Here is a 21238-nt window from a genome sequence, read left to right on the forward strand (position 1 = left end):
TTTCAAATCAAAAGATCTCAAAGACTTCTACTGGGAATGAACCCAGACCCACTGAGCACATAAACATTCAGGCTTGCCGCTCAACCACCAGAGCTGCACCGCTTTGTAATAAAAAAAAAACATAAATGAATACATCATAAGAATCAATATTCGAAACAGGGTACATAAAACGAAAATGGTTGAAAACCACTGGTTTAGTTTCATCGTATCAGGAACATCAAAAAGCTATTAAATCAAGAACAACACTAAAAGAAACAATGTAAATGAACATATGCAAACTACATCAAGTACCCCAGAACTTATAAACAGCAACGCGCTTCGATTATGGTTACACATTTTGGAGTGTGTACGATGACATTTTTGCCACTCTAGGTAACGTTACAATAATGTGTGTTTAACCCACTCTACTACAACATTCCTCCTTCTTGATGGATGCAGTCATGATCCTCAAACAACGTCTTGCAACTATGACGGACAGATTACACCGTCTGAGCATACTATAGCGTAGTTGGTCAGTCCATTACACTGTACGCAGTTTACCTGAGTTTAAACTCCCACCACCGCATATAGTGTGTTAGGCCGTCGGATAGGTCAGGAAAACAAATAACTTTTTGAGATTTTCTCAGATCATCTAGCGATTTTCGGGAATATTTGGACACTAGCAACGACACCTGGTTGTGGAAATCTAAAATCCCCTTTGTTCTCCATATATTTTGAATCCCACTTACCATTTTTTGATCATACTCATACTCGAGTTTTTTATACTTGTTCAGTTAAAGGGGCTCCTCAGTTCAATAGTGCCCAGGGGCCCCACATAATATTAAGACGGCCCTGAGGAAAAGGTATCAAAAACAAGTTACATGATTTCCTTTAAAAGAAATTCCGGAAACATTACTTGCAGAACACGAATCACAACAGTAAACAAACAAGAAAACATCGCGCTGAATCATACATTCAGTAAATTCTCCTAGTAATTTATGTCTTTTTTATTGAATATTTCTTGCATAAAATAAGAGCCTAGACCGTATATGAACAAAACTCATTACAGAATCTGGAAACCAACACCTCTTTCGGGTAAAGGTTGTAATTTATATATCTACGTTTATATCTACGCTCCCTTTTTGCGTACAATACACAAAACTTTTTTTCATCATTGACTATTGCGATTTGTGTTCAGCGTATAGCAATTCCGGAATTTCTTCTCAAAGAGAATTATGACAGTATGCTTTGACATCATTCCCCTAGGTTATGTGAAATGTGTTCCTTTTAAAGCCAAAGTGTGATTGGAGCACAAGAAAAGCCTTGTAGGTATATCGTTCGATGAGCAGAAATCCTTCAATTGAAATCTTCCGAATCCAATCCAACCTTGAACCTAAATCTCAAAGAATTATATTTTTTCCATCAGTTTTATACTAATTTTAAAACGGTCAATCAGGATTATCAAATGACTAAATATCTAATCGAATTTGTTGAAATATAAATGTTTAAATTTAAGCCAAATGTATCTTACAGGATGTTGATGGGAAAGGAGGTTGGTTCAAGATTATATCAGCCATCCTAAAGAACGAGGGTAGAAATTAAAAAGAAGAAACAAAGATAGTTGTGATAGATAAAAACTGTTCTTTTTTACTACATTATCCAGTATCTTTGAAAAGACTCCCAATTTAACACAAATTTTGTCTGCTCTTCTATATACCTCCTTGATCATAAGATATCATTTGTGCGTAAGAACCGGTGGAATCTGGAATTATGTTTTTTTTTGCTTTCAGGTGGGACTTGGTCAGCACTTAGATTCCTCTGAATTTAATTTATTAAATTTTAATGTTTAATTAAAGCAAACCATTTTTCACAAATGAAAATATTTTTTGAAATTGACTTACTAACCAATAGGCTCTTTGTAAATTTAGAACTTTTGAAAAATGTTAATAACTTTCCTGAACGATTTTAGATCGATTTATAGTTCTCTACATAGTTGTAGACAATGAAATTGCCCACCCGATTCTCACTTTTAGTAATATTTGAATGTCTATAGCAGTAACTAGTGGCAAAAATGAGAAACAGTTTCATTGGAAAACCTACGTTTTCGAACAAAAAGTCTTTAAAATAAAAAATTGTTCTGGAGCCCCCGACAGAATATTTTACTTTTGATTGTAAATGAAAGGGCCAAGCCCATTCTATCACATGCTGAAGTTTTAGAGATGCCGATTTTTTCGAATAAACTTGTTCTACCAAATACACCGTGACGATATTCAATTGAATGAATAACATGGATATTTGAATTAATATTTTTTCTATTTACCAAGAAACAGCCGAGAGTTCCTATTATTTTAGCTCTGACAGTAATCCTACCAAACATTCGCCTTGCATTGTTCAGGCATTAACGAACATCCATAAAACTGGGAGCACAAATAGTTTTATGAATACAAGTTTTATTTTATTCTAATTTCAAGAGCCTAATCACAAAAAATTTCAAAACGATAAATTTCACGAAATCGTATTTTTATGAATTTTTGAAGATTTTTTCGTGTAGAAGCACATGCATTTTAGAATAAAGATGAGTAGGAAAAGGTTCTCTACGGCTGCAAATATTGGTTTGGTTTGCAATATAATGTTTACGTCTGTGGGTGTACAAAGTATTCAAGAAGGGGAACATGGGGAGACTGGACCAAGCGCGAGATACAACAATTATCAATAACGTGTTTTATTTGGTAGTTCTTATATTTTTTTTTAAATATTTTTATGCTTGTTTTGATCCCATTGGGTAATTTTAAAAGATTGGAGTTAAAAATCCTTCTTAGATCCCATTTTTATTAATGACTACTTGAGTCAACTTTCATCTATTGTAACGGCATTTTATTAGCAAGGGACTGGAAGCTGAAGTATATTTTTCAATATTAAGATCCATAGTACTCTAAGCCATTCTAAACTTTTTTCCTTCAACTCTTTGCTCTCCCTTGAGTACTTTCATGAATGCGCACAATACTTTCGCATATTACATTTCAACGAGTTTTGAAGGATGTAAAACTTTTTTGCAGATAAACTTTTGCATAATTCAGAAATAAGGAAGTGAATTGAAATTCGACCAAATATACACTCAAAACTAGGCCGTAATACTTTCACGGTAATAAGAAAGAATGCTCTAATAGCAAGACGGTTATTAATGAAACAGTCCCAACAAAAAAATCGCTTAACGGCAATATCAACACATTCAAATTCTCTCTGCATCGCATTCATGTTTCATCAATTCTTATATAATAAAGCTTAACGCTTCCGATTGTCTTGAAGTGTGTAGCATTTCGCTTGTCATTGTATTGCGCAGCAATCAAAGCGAACACAATGTGGATAAAGACGGGCTTCGATTTTCTCTACACGGTACAATTCGTATTTGAAGATCGGCTCACACTCGGCCAGCCAGGAAAAATGCGAGCTAGTGGTTTTCTCCAAGCAAATTGTCGAAAAATCCCATACTTCGACTCAAGGGTGGGCTGAGGGTTTAATACTGCAATGCACAATTTCGTGGTCTGTTACTAAAAAGACAATAGAATCTTACCCAAAAGTAATAGAAACGTACCCGTCGGATTTTAAGTGTGTCAATGCAACTTTACAATGCTACACCGAAAGCTCTGTACAGAATGGTTCAGTAATGTTTAAACATCTACGACCAGCATCTTCGTCATTTCATGCACACTTGCCGAACCAATATTTCAAACTCAGAGCAAGAAGAACAAACTTTTCCAGTCAGTCAAATTGACGAGTATCTGTCATAGGATCTACAACGTGTTCGACATCCGACGCCGCACCATCCCATCGTCACTGCTCCATTATGGCCAGTGAAGCCCCGGGGCAATTTAAAATGGAAACGAAAACAAAAAAAGCATTTTTATCTGTAAGACGTGCCACAGTCCCAACCGCGCGCGCGCTCCGGTACAGGACGGACAGAGGAAAGGTAAGGCCCTAGTCGTACGGAGGATAAAAAACCGGCTTAACTCGTTCTCGGCTTGCACACGCTCTTTCTCTCTTCATTTCGCGCTCGACGGCTGGTTAGCTTTTTACTCCTTCGCCAGCCCAACAACCTCTTCCACAGCAGCTTTTTCATTGTTGATCATATTGTCGATCTTATCTCATTCGTCTTCCACATAGTTTCGCTTCCAATACAGAAATAAAACTTTAGCTTCCTGCTGCGCGTCTTTTCGTTTCTGTACTGGACACGCGGCTCCTTTAGGGTGGATTTACAACAGTCTGAATGATGATCATTGAATCAGAGACCACGAGGTGACGGTGTATCATTCCGTACCCCTGGATAAATAGTCTGAATGGGCCTTAAAGCTACCTTTCGAAGTTTGTTTGGGGTCACGCAAAGTGTTGGCGCAACGTAACTCGATCTACAGGCCTAGCGAAGAGCTTTTCCGATGATTGGTAGCTGTAGTGGTGCAGGCGTCACGGCAGGCTAGTGTAACACCAATACTGAAAGTGTGAAATAATGGGAGAAACAAGTGGTTTCTCTCTAAGCCTCTCCGGGTGAAGGAAGCCTGTCTGGTGGTTAGCTCGATGAACTTGTTGTGCAACGCGATGTCTGTTCAGTCTGAGAGAGTTAACCGTAGCCGAACGACGCACCTGTGTCCGTGTCCGAGGCCCTTGTTTTGCGCAAGTCCGGGAGAGAATTTGAAAATCCTTTTTCCGTAAAGAAGCCCTGCTAGTTGGATGATCCTGTGGGGTTCGGGTGGAAGAAAGATTTTTCCTCCCATGGATGACGAATGTTGTGAAGTGTTGCTAAAAAGCTAAAAGTTTGATGAGATCTTACCGAAAGTGTTACTGAAGTAGTGATTGAACGCACCAGCGAAGGAGATGAAGCAAGTGGTTGTGAACCGATCTGTGATTGGTGGGAAAGCCAACGATGCCAAGATGGAGGCTGCCGCGACGGTTGCTGGTGCTGAAATTTTATCAGAGATTAAGCTAAAGAGCTGTGGTGCGTATTGAGGTTAAGGAAGCTCTTGTTCAACGCCTTGATCGGTGAGCGGAGCTGCGAAACGGTGTGAAAAGGAATGTTTACGAGTGGTTGTTGGTGCAAAACAGAAGAGGAGGAAAATATTTGTAGTACCACCTTAAAGTGACCGAAAGCAGAGCTTAACCGCACTAAATTTTTATTGAATTTTGTGGTCATCGATCGGACCTGCAGCGAGAGTTCGGGGTGAGTAGGTGCTGTGCAAACGTTAAATTGAATTGAAAAAGGATTAAAGGTTAAACGAATAACAGAGAATTGTGATTGTGAAACATACTCGTATCGTATCGGGGCCAGAACGAGGCAAAAAGTACGGTGTTTTGGTGTGATAAGCTGCAAACAAATAATAATCATAAAACAGAAAACGGTGTGCCCGGTCAAGCGCAAAGTGATATCCATGCCCGTAAAACAAAGGATCAGTCAGCTGAAATTAAAATTAAAAGCGTCCCCAATCTGGATTACAATCATTGGATTACGCCGTGAATTGGGTGGTTTCGGAAAAGGTGCAGTTCGTAGTAGCCGCAAGCCTTTCTGTGGACTAAATATCTGTGTGATAGCGAAAAAAACAGAGAGCTGTGAAGTGCCAAAAAAAGATTACATTTTGGCAGAGTGCATATCCTATCTTGGTCGGTGGTTTTGAAACAATAACATCAGGTAGGTGATTGTTTAGCACTTGTTATTGGTTCATTTTGATGATTTGAGGATGAATTTCATTGGATTTTAGGTTGGGTGGTATTTCGGAAAAAACTGCTTTAGTGAGATTCTGTGAGATCAAAAAATTGCAAAATTAACCTCACCGGAGAACATGACTTTGTTAGCCTCGAATCTTCTGTTTGATGAGTCGACAGGGTTCGTCGTTTTACAGATTACAAGATGCAACGAAATACAAATTGAGTTTTCGAATCACTCCATTACATGCTGCAAAACACGCCTTTTCGAAAAGAATTAAAAAATTACTGTTCAAGAATAATTCAGGCTAATGAACAAATATAATAAACTTATCGGCTTTCCGCTAGTCTTCAACGTTGAGATCTGGAATCATTTTCAGGAGTTCAAAAGCTTACATAAAACGGATGTCTGGAAGATGTTAACTGTAATTTTTGCAACGCAGAGAGACTAGAAAAATATAGGATTTATACACATGGCATGACTAGATTCCAAATTGATTTAAAGGTAAATTTGAAAAAGCCTTCAAAACTCGTTCTTAAAAAATGTCAATAGAACCAACTAATCAACAAAACTGTTTTAAAAACAGCCATAATAAAAAGTGATTTTTCTGTATTTCTATTTAGTAAATTATTGATTTGCGTCTCGCATGCACAGTAATTCAAGAATAAAATCCAAGAATAACAAACAAACAATAAGTCAATGGTAATGGTCCGCAAGTACAGAGACTTGAATTGCAGGTGAGATAGCAGCGAAATCAAAATAAGATTCGGTTAGCAAGCTAATATATTACATTTGGCTATATTACATTTTATGGAGAAAATTGGTTTTAAACCATTTCACAATCGCTATAAGTTTAGTAAGGCACAGATTTACGTTCTAAATTCGTCTCGTCAGTATCTGACAGACCGACTTGGTCACAAGATACACTAAAAATTCGTTTGTTTAACCCTTTCATGCCAATTTTTTTTCTAGTGCATGCAGGGTTTCAAAACTATTTTTCCTTGAAAACAATGGGGTCAAAAAACATAAAAAGCCTTTTTTCATAAAGATTCCCTCGCAGTGCTAGAAGCTGCGCAATTTTTATCTTCCAATGCTCAATACAATTCTCCTAGAATGTTTACAATAGTTCAGTTGCCTGGAAAATGTAGTCAAAGACAGTCTAAATTGATAAGTTTTATCAATTTTCAATAATATTGCAATATAACGAAGTTATACGAAAAAAATCATTTTCCGTCGTCAACGTAAACTGTTCCTGGCAGCACTGCTCCATCGAAATCCAATCAGACTAATTGCAATAACTTCACTTCTAGAGCTGGTCCTTGGAACTATTAATACTAAAATGAAAGGCAATAGTCACATTTATAAGCCTTACTTGTTTTTGTGATCAAATTTTGCCTTAATCAAAAGTTATAGCTGTTTAAAAACGTTGTTGTCCACAAACAACATGGGCATGAATGGGTTAAAGTGTTTTTAAACGTTAATGTATAAAAAATAAGTTGAGTGAAATGAACTGTAGTTTGTAACACTTGGAAAACATTTAAAATCAAGGTTTACAGCTAGAAATAAGCATTTCGTTTATTCATGTTAATTTATAAAGATCGACATTATGTTTTGGTGTATACTGGTCTGCTATACGTTGAGTTACAATGAGGTTACAACAACGAGGCACCTTACATGCTATGTAATCTTTTCGAACATTCCCATTTCAAAACCAAGAATTAGCTTGAGTGCACTGGCGGACGTAAACTATCCGTTACAGTGTACCAAGTTTATAAATAATGTATTCGTTCAACTTTGTTGTGTTAATAAAACCCTCTCATGCTTACTCTCAACAGCAAACAAACTAATACCTCAATAGCAAGAACTAATTATCAGAACGTGAAACAATCCTGAATGTTTTTAAAATAACCACCAGTTATTATTTACCTTCGTTTAATACGGCTAAGTTGACCTAAAGCAATGTTTATAAACAAGATGCAAGTTTAAAATTAATTTCTATGTGGACTTGTTGTTTGCAAACAGCTACATTTTAAACAGTTATCACTTTTCGTCTATACAAATACACACAAAAACAAGCATGGCTAAAAACTAGAACTATGATTTTTCATTTAAGCACAAATGGTTGTTTGTATTATATCTTTGGGATCTGGATTATTCTGTGCGAAAATGAAGCCATACTGTCTATTGTTGGCCCGAAACGATTCGGCGTACAACGCTTCAGTTATTATCAGACGTGCGAAATTATGGGTCCGAGAATGGCCGCAGCGGTACGATTTTAGTGGCTGAAACTTTACATATTAGTGATGGAATTTGCGTTTCGTCCTCGTCTCATCAGAATTCGCCACTAACTTAGTGAATGCGGGACATCACGTTTGGCTAGCGGTTTGCTCAGGAACACAATTAACAAATCGGATGATCATTTAATGAAATAATAAAATGAATAAAAAGCAACTAAATTGCATAAGATGTAAACAGTACTTTAAATGAGTCAAATAAACTAAATGAATGAAATATATAAAAGGAACCCAAAGATAAAATAATGAAATAGATGAGACTAGCTCATTCAAGAGTTTCGAGCTCAACCAATGCTTAGTGCGGAAGCTTTCCGTGACTTGATGTTTTGTCGGTTCCGACAGCATAAGGTGCTAAGTCATTTTGCACTTGTCTGGGCATGTCGCAGACTCCAGTGATTCACATAAAAAAATATGTACCAAAATATCTTGACTCCTGCGGTAGAAGATAAAGGAGGAAGTCGTCGGTAAACTCTAAGTTTGCCACGTGACCATATTTCACGCTTTTCTAAACTTTCTTCCTTCACCGTCTCGCTTTTCTTTGAGTGCCATGGCTCTTAATATTGAAAATACTTCATGTCTTCCAGTCCCATGCCAATTGAATGTCGTTATAACATAAAAATTGAACATATAAAATCAATTGAAATTAACAAAACCATCAAAAGAATACTGAATGAAATAATTGAATGAAGTGGAATGAATCATATATTTAAAATGCTTCAAATATTTGAAATAAAAAAACCTAACAAAAAAAACTGAAAACTGAAAAAAATGTTTAAGAACAAAATTAAATGAGCTTAATAAAGTAATAGAAATTGGAGTAATAAACAACGAATTTGAAAATAATTGGTTCAATAAGTCCTAAACAGTTTGTGAAGATTCTATTATTTGAAGGCTGTTTTACCGTTATCTGAAGTGGCCAATAGAATGTACTTTTCAGTGCTCAATTCTATTTTTTACATTTTCGTTCTTTTTTTCTTGATGCCGTCATCTACCCTTTCTTGCCTATTTTTTTCTAGTGTACATAGGGTTCCAACAGTATTTCTTTTTAAAATGTTTGAGAATAAGAAATACGGGAATTCGATCAATGTAGGCGCTTCTCTCGTCGCATAGTGGCATAACTATATCGAATCCATGGCCAAAATTATTTCACGTGTTTTTAAGCTTATTATACGATAACAAGTGATGAAAAATGGTTTTTCATGGTTTTAGACAATTTATGACCAAAATATGAAAATATTAAACCTCTTTGCAGTGTGATGCAAAGTCGAAAACAAACGAATTCCACGAGCATTATTATTTTTCAATGTAAACGTGTTTTTAGAGTAATCTATCAGTTTGAGGAAATCTCGCATTGAGATTTAGTCTGTTTGAACTGTTTTCATAAATTAAAACATTTTATTTCAAGTTCATATGTTTATTTTGCTTTTTTGGATTTCTTATAGTAGAAAAACTACAAGGGGCAGCCCTATGGGGTTGCACGAACTGTAGACGTAGGACTATACTACTTAATGTAAAATATTTATTTTCTTAGTACTTAGTGTGTGGGAAAAACACCCGGACCGGTGAAGAAAAATCAAATTTTAGACAATATAATCACATCTCATGTATAGACCAAGCTTTCTAGTTGCTCTCAAACAGATCCTAAAAGTTCAAACACCCTTGGATAACCCTAAGTTTGTAGATGTGTTTCGATGCCACAGGATTGTAAAATGGTTAATATTACGTCATTAAAATTCAATTCTTCCGTGACATTTTTTTTGCCTGCAAAATGCCCTGTGTGTATGCAAAGCTCATGATTTGTTGGGATATTAGCATTGATCAGAAAAATGCTTTCCAACGCTGCGCATTGCATACATACAGGACATTTTGCAAGTCACCAGAAGCTGTTCATTTTACCACCGCCACATGTTCAATTTACCCACTCGCTATAAACATGTCTCATTTTTGGACATGTTTAGAAATCAAGAATCATGTTTGAAAAAATGTGTTTATGACGAAGTATTTTTACCAGATATGTACAAAACATGTCTAACAAGAAACATATAAGGTGATTGTAATATCTCATTCACTTATTAGTTAGAAAATAATGACTTTGCTTAACGTGTTCATTTTACCGCCAGTTCCCCTACCTACCAACACATTCACCCCAAACATTGAACCCAAGCGCACAATGCAAAATGAGTCAACGCTGATGATGATGGGTAGAGCGAAAGAGACAACTAGTACCACCACGACACTATTAGCGCATTTCACCAAAATTTAACGCGGCCATTCCCGATTGAAAGGAACGGCCGCGCTTAGCCCATCTGTCATAATATCGTGATTTTGCATAGCGAAGGGCTGAATGATAACACATTTTGTTCCAAAATCAGCCCTGCGTTATGCAACACTTTGTGCAGGTTGATTATACCAGTTGCAAGTGGGGGCAAATTCACCAAGTTCCGTAAAATTCCTTTTAAATTACAGAATAAAATTGCTTGGATGAGCTAAACTAATTAATCAAATCCTGTTTTAAACACTGTCCTTGCGTTTAAACCAAAATGGGAAGCTTATTACTACCACTACATTACTTAATTTCAAGCGAAGAGCAAATACATGTGCTAGTTAAACCAAAAATTTACTGGCAACATTACAGCGGCATTTAGGAAGCAGTTGGAGCGGTCGCCTGTTGGACGACACAGTGTAGCGTCCCTCCACAGCCAGTGTAACGGACTTCTAACTCAGCTACACTGGCTGTAAAAAACACAGCGCAGTGATCTGCTTCGCCAGCCGTTCAACAGGGTACTGAGCGTGTCTGGCCAAGTCCGTTCTTTAAATAGTCGATTATGACGTCATTCATAGAAGCGTAGCGCGCTAGGTACACCAATCTGTCGTACCGGGCTTGGGAAGCACTATCTTATGTGTGTTAATGCGCGATATTTTGACAAGGTTGTATATTATTTTATTTTTTAATGCTATGATATCAAAAATCTTTGGGTTTATCTGTTGGAATCTATTCTTAGAAGTATTTCGGGGCGATTTGTGCAAAAAAATTGAAAATTTATCGTGAGATGGCTGAATTATATGCGTTTAAAATTGAACCACTTTTCGTTACATACCATTTTTGTAGAATTTGCAGAGTGCACCCCCATATCGAAAACAAAAACGTAGTCCTACGTCAAAAAATATTCAAGTTTTTGTAAATCCGGTAATGGAAATCTATCCAAGTGATTATCGTATTCAATCTGGATTATTCACGTTAACTCTTGCAATCCGGAGATAAGGAACTGGAATGAGAAGATTGCATAATTTGTTTGATGCTTCGCTTACGTTTCCAAGGCAACTTGTGTGCGTTACGTTTCATATAGCAAGGTTAGTGGAAGTTATATTTCACACTCTTTTATATGGCTATCGTGGTCAATTTGGTTAATGGACGCAATATAACAAAAAATAATATGGGGACTCAATGAAATCATTCCTGTCATATAAGCTTGAGCTTGAGCTTGTGCGACCACCCCTGGCCGCTACTCCGTTATCGATCTGGACTAGCTGAAGTTGCACAGGGAATAAGTAAATAAATATGCTTGGAAGTAGCGAAACATCTTTCATTGCGCATCTCCTGGTAATCCCGAATTGTTTATTGATCAATACCGGTGCCGGCCAGGCCCGAACGTAGATCGCGGGAGAAAAGCGAAGGAATGGTAAGTCCGATACTTGCTTTTGCTAGAAGCCGCACTATTGCGCACTCCACAAGTATCACGGGAGGAGGATATTTGTTGGTAGGTATAGAAGTTGGATACTATTTCTTCTTTACCGACGTCAGAGAGGTGACTTCCCCTCTCGACTAGATATCGATCCATAAACTCATAGACCGGGGTCCAACCGCTTTACTTCCCTTCCGAAGCAAGACATCACCACAGATTTTTTCACCTCCGAAAAATCTCAATGAACTTGGCTGGAATTGAACCCAGGCTAACTGGAACGAGTGGCGGTCGCGCTTACCACTTAACCACCGGCGCGCGGCGCCGTCTCAAATTATCCTTTTCATGTAAGATCTTTTAAATAGCCCCAATACTGATTTTTTAAATTGCATTCCCTTAAATTTGAACAAAAAGCACGACATTTTCAAACAGCTGTAAAAAACCGAATGGGATTAATTGGGAATGTTTTCTTCGTGGAACGGTGAGAGGACACTTCAGATAATCTTCTCCTTTTAACAAATTTACCCGACATTGCCCGACATGGTACTTTTTTTACTAACGAATATGTGGAAAATTGATAAAAGTGAGCACCTACCCAAAAATGACAAAGAAAAGCTAAAATTGACCCCAATTGATTGTAGTTGCTGGAGTTTGCTATGAAAAGCACGATTTTGAGTTATATATTGACTTTGGGTAATTAGTTTTTGAGCAATCTGAAAAAATTAGGGATAATGGCTTTCATGCTAATAAAATGTGTAAAAAAATCACTGATTTCAAATAATTGCATATAAAAATTATCAAACGAATACGCTTTTCTTTTTAAGCAAAACGTTAGAGTATGTTTCGAAGAACAATTTATGCTGAAAATATGGACAAATTAACAAAAACAATATTTTTTTCTATTTTGGTCAGGATTTGAAGTTAGTTACGCCTCTGTGCGTCGTGCTAGAAGCTGATAAATTTTTGCGTTCCGATGTGCTATACACTTCTCTTCGAATGTTTGTAATAGTCAAATTGCATGGGATAAATATTTGATGACAGTCTAAATTGATAGTCCCACCAGGAGTACTTACTCCCAATTTGAAGCAAATCGGACAATTCTAGCTACCGGACCAACATGCCTGAAGTTTGTATGGGACAATTTACATGGAGCAAACACACTAGCTTGCATTTTCACCGCTAGGTGTCACTGTATGAATCGTATTATCACTGTAAGTGAAAATAAGAAATATAATTTAAATGTCTACCATTTTGTCGAAGACTGCTAGTGAATCCGGCTTTGTTAAAAGAAGTTATTAAATTTTTAACGAAGTGATGTCTGTGTCAGTTTTGAATGGGGCCTAGCAATGCATGGTTGTGTATCAGTACTGGATTCGCACAAACTAAACATTTTTGTGAAATAATCTATTGGTTAATATTGATATTTTTACAAGGCGAAAAAGATACTACGTTCCATTATGAGCTGGAATTTTTTTTTTTGAGCATTTTTAAAATAATTTTTTTTAAATTTTCTATTAAATCATACGAAAAAACAATACATGCATTTATTTCCATTATAAAACTTCAATCGCTTTGGAGCTTAAACACTCTAATTTTTTAATGTACGTCAATCACACCCTAATACTCAGACGACTTACTACTTCTACCCGCACCCGCGAGAAGCGAGCGACAAACAACAAATACTTCCATGTGGTGTGCTTTGTCTAAAGATTAAAGAAAATCATTACGTCCTTTTATTCTCGCCGTGGTGACATGTTGAGGTGAGTAAATCTCAGCAGAAATAAGTTTAGTTTGGCCGAAAATGGTTGTGGTAGCATTAGTATTCGCGAGCTGGAAAATTTACTGACGGTAAAAATGGAGCTTACAGAAATTATCGAGATTCATCATACTAACTACACGGTATTGCTATCGTTCACCAAATTAGCTCAGGCAAATAGATTCATTTTGCGTATCAGCCTAAATACGAAGTTAAGGTGTACGACGTTTGAATCAAGATCGCTTAGTATACGGATAATGGTAAAATCGAGATACGACTACACGATCTTGTATTGCGTACTTGCGATGTAGTCATTAAAAATCATATCGGATTTGGCGACGCAAAAATGTTTCACCGCCGCCAAAAAAGGTCTCATCGTGCAGTTTATGCGTGCATGGGATCTGCCGGGCATGTGATGATAATCGTCTTTATTCTTTTATTTATTACATATTGTCACTGTATAAAAAACACGGTTCCATTAACCCTCCGGCACTCGCGCCGTTGTATTTTGCGCAACACCTTCAGAAAATCTAGCGAAATCTTCTTTCAGCACCAGCGGATGCTCATTCGGGGAGCCATTCGCGCGAGTGCCGGAGGGTTAAGCACATGCATTAAGCCATGTCAAATAAATGAATAAAATTTCCTTTGTCTACCTTCTTATCTCGATCAGAACAGAATCTAGAATACTTTGTTGCAACCAGCGAGACAAACATACTGTCGCTCTATCTACATTGCAAAGATGAAATGTCGTTGCTACTACTTACTTTACAGATATGTGATCTCTTCTGCTGAAGCTTGGAGGAATGAGTCATTCTCTTCATACCTGACTATCTCATGAGAATCACTCGAAGATGTTACATTGCCCAGTTTTGTGGTCATACATCCAGGGTAGATAACTATTGGTCAATTCTGCAATGAGATGCTACATTACAAGTCGTTGCTCAGAAGCTACTAAGGAAAGTTCTTCTACTTTTGGGTGAAAAATAACTTTTTTGAGCTTAAACATTTAAATAATTGTATAGAGCTGATTCAAAATTCTGAATGCATTCACTTTGGTTACTTTGTACCTTGAATTTTTTCAGCATTTCAATACTATATCAGTCACTAAAATGGAGCCAATGAATAAGCCCTTAGGATTTGCTACTTGGTAATTTAGCAACCATTTTTTATCAACTATTCTTGGTTCACAGGCGTTTTATGAGACGATGCTTAACCTTTTTGAAAGCTCATGGTCTGCAATGTTTGAATGGCCCTCTCTCTAGAGCGGCTTTTGAAACATTTTCCCGATTAAAAGTTGCATTAGTGTTGACACTAGACTAAATGAAAACGATTGGAGAGAGTCCATCGGGAGAAACTGGATCACACAACATAGATAATTTTTGTGGTTGTTTAATTTAGATTTTTTTCTCATTAGAAAACACAACGTTTATAGATTGACAAAGTACGGTCAAAGGAAAAAAATCTTCACTCTCTCTATTTTGTTCAATTTATCTGAGGGGTTATTTTTGATGAACTGTCCAAAATAAAATATTTGAGCGGACATACCGTAGTTAGTAAGTTGATTATCTCGTACCTCACCTGCGTTCGATTCCTAACCTTGCACACAGGGTTGGAATGCTTCCTAATCCGACAAAAGAGGCAAATGACCCCAACCTCCATAACCGATACAAAAAGAAATTAACGTAGGCCACATGAGAAGTTTGACAGATGTGCCAGATTGTAGCTGGTAACACTACATAACAGCCAAACTGTATAACCAAAACCTGCACATATTCATCATATGCTAAACCACAAACGGCTATAAAAGCAACATCTGCCGACGAGACAGTAACAAACACTCATTCAGCAACGATTGCATCCAGTACCTTCAAACCAACAGCCAGCACCCCTAACCTTGAAGCGAACTATTCAAATTAATCATGGACATACGAGGAAATTAATATTTTTTACTTATTCAGCGAATATCTTAGAATTCAACGTAATGACATTTAAAATTGTTTGCAAAAACCTTTCTTCCATAAATTGCAGCTTGCATTATTTGCATTCAATTGATATGTAAATATGTATATGTGATCGCATTGAATCGAAAGTTAAAGGCTGAATAAATGTTGACCACGCTTGCGTGCCGCGCTTCCATTCATTATCCTTTGATATTGGTACAAAACCTGCAACAGTCATGTTGGTCCATGCGGGGTCGTGGTAACACAAGACGTTTTCCCCTTCAATCTGTTGTTGGAAATCCTTCCGCGGCGATGTTTGACGTGGAATAAATTTGTAACAAAAGGATGGCCATTTTTTCTCAATGGCATATTGGTTGAATTTGGTTTTGCACTGCCAAATACTACCAAAAAATTGGATCAGCGACGGTTTTTTTTTGAAATTTTAGAAGCATTTAGATTTTTTCGGCTCTCGTTTGGTCTTTGAGGGGAATGTTTCAAACTCTTTACAGAGGAAAGAAATGTTAACTGTGTGTGCAGTAAGTGTTCTAGCTATCACCTCTAAACTCTATGGACAATATGGAAATCAGCTCCGCCGTATTTCGAACTATATTGTAAAATTAGTGGAAAGTAATAATTGAAAGAAAAAGTTAACAAAGAGAATATCTCATTGTTAGATACGTCTATTGGAATTATAATGCGGTCTCAGTATTCTTGTTCTTCTTAGAAAAAAAACCATTTCTACAAATACATGAAAGCACGATCAATTGGATACTTCATAGCTGGTTGATGTGAAACATTAGCTACATACTTCTTAAAAATCACTAAAAACGCTAGCTAAATTGTATCGCAAACCGACCAACGCAGTATCCCTATACGAAGGGAACACCGAGGAAGTGAGTGCACATGAGCGCAAAGTTTATTGGACTTTCGGCCCCATTTCACACCGTTGTTTCAAATTTCACCTCAGGTCGCTAATAAGCTGTAAATTTTACGACCTCTAGGGTACCGCCTTCAGTTCGTAAAAAAACAGAAGAAGAAAACAACCTTTAAAAGCGAAAATTCCAAAAAATAACAATTTATTTAATAGAGTAATAAAATTTACCATAAAATTATACGAATTGAATTTGATTCGAAATGAATTCCCGGCAAGTGACTGCCGGTAGTGTGTACGGTGGTGGGCCGATGCGATCTCGCAGGTAGCCACTCGGTTGGAACGGAACTGCTTCTGAGTCTTTGCGCTGTCCATCTCCCGTCGACGACACGGCAAAAACTTGTATGGCCTGTCTTCTGGTAAATACCTTGAATGATGTATGATTTCGAGACTGACTTTCTGCTTCGGTCGGATTCGGGGCAGCAGATTCGCGTCTCGGGCGCAATTTATGACTGCAGACAGGCAGTGTGAAAACAAAAAAAAAAATAAAAATAAAAAAAAGGCGAAACAACAACAGAACTGAACAGGGTATAGTTACAATAGACCCACGGTCGGTTGGATCCACGGCAACATCGTCCTACGCGGAGGGTACCCGCTCGCGAAAAGCCAGGGAGTTGAAGTCGGTAGTGCATGTTTAATTCATACCGACCCGTCATCGCTGATTTACGAAGCGAAGCTCGAACGAACAGGGGACCCGCCGATGAATGGTTGCTGTAATTAGCGGAAGAAGTTAATTTCCTAGTTTGATATGATGAATTAGCTGCTCAAATCACAATCTTATCCCCGAGCTGGGAAGGTGCAGGTGTAACCTGATTGTCTTTGGGTTGGTTGTTTTTTTTCTTTGCCGGTGGCACTGCTGTTGTTTAAGTTCGCCGCAGTTACCGCTCATTAACAAGTGTGAACAAAGCAGCAAGTAGCGATGGTTTCGGTAGCTTATATTTTAACTTGTTCCAGCTGCTGTTCGCGCTGATTAAAGCTACCTCCATCGTGAATATTGCTCCGTTACGGAATGCATTTACTAAGCGCTTTGAAATAATTCACTCATTAGATTGACACGTGCCTTCAGATAGATTAAACACCACATCACTGAATACTGATATTTGATGTCAATCATGTACAGATCGAGAAATAATAGACGAAACCACCGGGATTATGTTTGACCTAAAAGGGCAATATCCCTTTTCAATTCTCTGCAGTGCAAATGTTTGCACGCTCATTAGCAGCAGCAGCCTACTGGTGGAAATGGAAAACTCATTCCGGCGGTGGTGGCCACCCACCACCCACTAGTGTGCACTCATGGATGAATCGCATCAGCCGAGCCATTTTCGAAAACACCTCGAGCGCTATTCAAACATAACCAATAACCGGGTAGTGTGGCGGGCATTTAAGCTGTCCCAGCATTGTGGGAACCATTCGAAGCTCGTTCAAAATCCGTTAACAAGATGACAAAAATTCATATTTTAGCGCGTGTTTACCCTGTTTGTCCCGGGGTCCACCGGGCAGCCTATTTCAGTTTGAGGCTGTTTCGGCTTTGGTACTACACACGAAACGATAGTTGTTTGAAGGGTGTCCGGTGCTACAGTGTTATTGTATGATTTAATTTGCTGCGTGTAAACCGTTCACCGGCAATTTCTAATGCTGTGTGCATTAGAAAAGCACAAGGTTTCGGCGAGCAGAGGTGGGGTAAATCAACTGAAGTGATGCTTAGTATGCCGTGTTTGGGGTTGGGATTCTGCAGTGTCCTCCGGAAAGAGGGTTACGAGCATTACGGAAATTGGTGTTTTTGGTAAAATACTTCACCAAGTTCATTTAACCATTAATGGCCATAAGAGATAATGGCTGTCCTTAATCCAGAGTAATTTTCAAATCGAATAAATTTGTACAATAAGTTGCAACGAGCTTTAAACCGATACTTTACCGCTCGCGATCAGAAATATACGCAATTGAATGTTTTGTCCAGAGTTTACGAATCATTCCAAGTGAAAACTGACAGAAAAACGAAAATAAAGTGCTGTAAACTTTTTCATGCGATCCTGACGATATGGTTATTCGCGGATCGCGCAGCCTTTAATGTTAATGCCAATTGTCCCAGGAATGCATAAAATGTCAAAATTCGGAAAAAACAAGATATTAATTTTTTTTTTAACTCTCAAATTGTCCAAGCTGCAGTGAAGCAATATTTTTCCAGAAAACATTTTTTTACGAGATGATACAAGATATCGACGTTACGTGAAATTTCAAGATATTTGTCATCAAACATACGAATTCAATTTTTAAAAATTTCAAAGGGTTCAATAAACTCTTGTTTGATACGCTCAAATTGTCCAAAATTATTGGTTTTTACGTCACTTTAACTTGCAATATCATCCAACATTTTTTCGAAAAGTTGAATTAAACACCATTTTACAGTCTACTTCACCGACAACACCGGTCCCTTAAAGCGTTCTAAGCAAACGGAGAAAAATAATGAATAATGAACAGGTACCGTAAACCGGGGTGACATTGATCACTTTTCGAAGTAATCATTACATATTTTTAGACGCAACGCATTTTTTTCGAGTTTAATATTTTTAAACCATGTACTGTTGTATGAAGAACAAGATTGGATGGTTTTAGCTAAAATTGTCCGTTTACAGCTATTTTTTCAAAAATGATTTCAAGTTGAAGTCCGTTTTCGTGTTCCGGGGTGACTTTGATAACCTACATGTTCACCCACATTAAGTTATTGATGTCAATGCTTTTCATTCAAATGTTTGTTTAAACTAATTCTGGAAAGATATTCATTATTAAATAGATGTTAATTAGTATTATACAAAGTATTTCAATGTACTGTAAAATTCGAGTAACCAAAATTCGTATAATTTGTGTCCAATAAAAGATTCTGAAAACTTTTAAAACTGCTAAAATTGTTTTGATTCAGTGTTTTATCAATGTACAAAAAGTTTCATCCATTTTAACACGTTGGAATATTGAACAATAAAAAAAATGTTGCGAATTTTAGCTTAAAATAATTTGAAATTATTTCCAACTAGTTTCACAAAAAATGTATTAAAAATAAACAAACTCTTAAAACTAAATTTAGCATATCCCAACCTAAAGGAAAATAATTTAGCATATCCCAACCTAAAGGAAAATAAAAACTCGTTTGTAATTTATTACTCTTGCTCAAATCTGAGATTTATTTGTTTTATAAAAAATAGACACTTTACGAAGCTTCGTAAAAATCAGGTGAAGTCAAATTTCGGTTTTTTGTAGTTTTTGTGCCCAAAAACTGAACAATATATCAAAAAGTATAACAAATCAGTAATTTATAAGTTAAGAGTAAAAATCAATTCAAATTAAAATAATTCGGTAGACTGTTCTGATTTAATAAGCGATCTGCGAAAAAAGTTTCGAGTGATCAAAGTCACCCCGATAATCAAAGTCACCCCGGTGTACAGTACCCGGAATGTTTGGTTCATATGCACTGAGGTATAGAAATCCTACAAAAAAGAACAGTTATTCTTGATGTGTGCATTATACGGAAAGAAATGTCTTACGCTGAGTGCAATGAGTTCATCTGGAGGCATTGTTTCCCAGAGGTCCTTGACTTCTAAACCTATTGAAGGAGAAAATGCGTATTACAAAGTGCAACTTAATCAATTCCAACATGTACGGAATGTGTTCCTGGTACATTTACAAAAGTGACGTATACTAGAACAACTTGTAATAGTTCAATATGATAACGTCAAGGTCATGCTCTCGCCTATATTGAGAATGGTGCAGTTGATATCCAGCTACAAGGCTACAAGTCCCATAAAAACAAGTTTAAAAAAAATTGTTTTTAGATGACACTAGATCCGGAGTTTCATGGCATTCTAAAAAATTTGACATAAAAAAACACGAATTCCATTTTTTTATGTAATTCGATGGTCGTTTATCCCATAGGGTAATTCTCACGTTTCAAAAAATCAAAACAGTCGATTTGTAAATATGGTTGCGGCCCTAGTTTCGGGTCAAAATTTGGAACAATACTTTATTATTTCATATTCCCCAGTAAAAACGTACTGTAAAATGGGACACGTGTCCCGCGTTGTATGCATCGAGATGCCTCAACCTGAATATGACCAATTCGCCTTGATTAAAACCTGTTGAAAAAAAGAATTTACATGTCCCATTACAAAGTTCAACTTATTCAGTTTCACCATGTACGGAATGTGGTACAATGTCAAAATTGTCTCATGCTAGATGATTTTAGCTACAAGAACCATATGAAACACTACCTAAATTGATGGGTTTGACGGTATTGCAAATATGATGAAGCATATTTCGTGCATCAGCTTTAAACAAACTTAGATAGACAATTGCATTACGCCTCGATAGTGGTGTATCGAGAAGACCGAAAGCAGCCGTTTTTATGATTTGTATTTTTTCATACTTTGCACCAGTCCAAACTAATGATCATCCATTAAAGAAATATGAAAGCAGAAGTCTGTTAGTGTTAATGTAGAAATAATTGTAAGTTTTAGTACTATTGTACAATTGTTATGTGCCAGTTATGTGTATTCGTCTGAATATTTGTTACAGCTGGGACCGAGAATGGATGCAGAACTGTCATATATGATAGAATATTGGGTAATTTATTGTCTCGCGTGCAATTTTTTCCTTCCCAGGATTCGATGGTCACTTTTTTTCGGTGTTCAATTCAAACATTCGATGCGTTTCATTCGGGAAGATCGGATTGGATAAATTAAGGTACACACAATTTACCGACGCGTCTGAATCATCCATTACCGCTCTGTATAGTATGACTAAATCCTAGCAGAATGTAATTGTCGTTAATGGTAAATAAATAACATTTGCTGGCATTTAGATGAGTTCAATTAGTTTATTAGTTTGCTTTTTTCACTACTCACGTATACTATGAATAAGATCAGTCAATTTATACGCTTTTACTTAATCTCTTAGCATCTTTTTAATCTTTATTCGG

The 21238-nt window shown here is 36.9% G+C and overlaps 1 protein-coding gene across 2 annotated transcripts in view; it reads left to right on the forward strand.

Moving 5' to 3' along the window:
* The first annotated feature begins 4592 nt into the window (after nt 1-4592).
* LOC131678909 (protein bowel) overlaps nt 4593-21238 on the forward strand; it is a 170111-nt gene continuing 153465 nt past the window's right edge. For both annotated transcript variants that reach the window (XR_009303756.1, XM_058959345.1), the window contains exon 1: nt 4593-5653. The gene's annotated coding sequence lies outside the window, so the exon portion shown is untranslated. The remainder of the gene's footprint in view (nt 5654-21238) is intronic.

Source organism: Topomyia yanbarensis, chromosome 2 (assembly GCF_030247195.1).
Source record: "Topomyia yanbarensis strain Yona2022 chromosome 2, ASM3024719v1, whole genome shotgun sequence".
NCBI classification, from domain to species: domain Eukaryota; kingdom Metazoa; phylum Arthropoda; class Insecta; order Diptera; family Culicidae; genus Topomyia; species Topomyia yanbarensis.